Here is a 1,159-nt window from a genome sequence, read left to right on the forward strand (position 1 = left end):
AGTTTTTCGACTCTGGAGCAAAAGCTCAGTGACGTTACTCGGTGACAGAAAGTGTTCCCCCGGTTGCGTGACCGCGTGTGCATTCAGCGGTGAAGCGGACCTTCGACTTCACCAAAGTAAATGAAAAATATAACATGTGGATTGTTTAATCGAACGTTTTAGTATTGTTGTTTTATGAACGAGTTTTTTGCAGAGCAAACTAGCACTTCTGTAGCTAGCTCTGTAATTCTTCTGTAACGTTATCGAACTTCTTATTCATTCCACTGAATGTCTAAACAAGACGACTAGTTATAGATTATCCTTCGTAAAACAAACATATATTTTGCGATATCCTGATGATGTGATAACTGACCAAGGAGTTGATTTCTTGGTCATCCGTGTTAAGTTACTTTTTAAAAGCTGGATCCAGACCCGCTGTAACTTTTTGTAAGGAAGCTGCATCTACTAATATCTACGCCGTCCATACTGTAAAATCAAGATCATTGTAATCAGTTTAACACTCAATTATATATCTATATTTTAAATATACAGTTACTGTTACTTATTTATGGCATGTGCCTGGATATTACAATGTGCCACAGATGAGCCTGTTCATGGGAAGCTGTAATGGAAATATTTTTTTCCCTCAGTAATAGTAATTTTATGAATTTGATGCATTTAAAGCATCCACCACTGAGTAGCTAATATATGATGAAACTTGTAGTTAATTTGGAATTGTCTCTATATTGTTTGGAGTAATTTATGTTTTTAAGTTAATGTTTAAATTTATTTTAATATGCTTTGTTTCAGGATGGCTTGGGTTAGGGCAGTGTGGCAAGAAAGGAAAAGTCAAGAAGAAGGGACGGTGCCAGACAGCTGGGTAGACAGAAAAAATGTTACTGTTCTGGCCAAATATTGCAAATGCAACATGACATTTGTAGGAACGCCGCAAACCATCTGAGGGTTGGAGAAAGTTTCCTCTTCTGAAAGAGAAGATGAGATCTTGTGGGTACACTTACATGTCACATCTATTATGTGCTTTTTGTCATATGGCAGTAGCTTTTTGCTTTGCCTGTGTTAATTGTTATTTATGATTTGTAGATGACTTTAAAGAATGTGACAACTGCGACTTCACAAGTAGTACAGAAGCTGAAGAAGGGGCACTGGAAGCAAAAAGAAG

At 36.9% G+C, this 1,159-nt stretch overlaps 1 long non-coding RNA gene across 1 annotated transcript; it reads left to right on the forward strand.

The window, feature by feature from the left end:
* The first annotated feature begins 314 nt into the window (after positions 1-314).
* Positions 315-1,159, forward strand: LOC123969289. The gene is made up of 3 exons (XR_006824709.1): positions 315-426; positions 790-984; positions 1,081-1,159. It is a non-coding gene; the product is annotated as an uncharacterized LOC123969289 (long non-coding RNA).

Source organism: Micropterus dolomieu, linkage group LG01 (genome assembly GCF_021292245.1).
Source record: "Micropterus dolomieu isolate WLL.071019.BEF.003 ecotype Adirondacks linkage group LG01, ASM2129224v1, whole genome shotgun sequence".
In the NCBI taxonomy this organism is placed as follows: Eukaryota; Metazoa; Chordata; class Actinopteri; order Centrarchiformes; family Centrarchidae; genus Micropterus; species Micropterus dolomieu.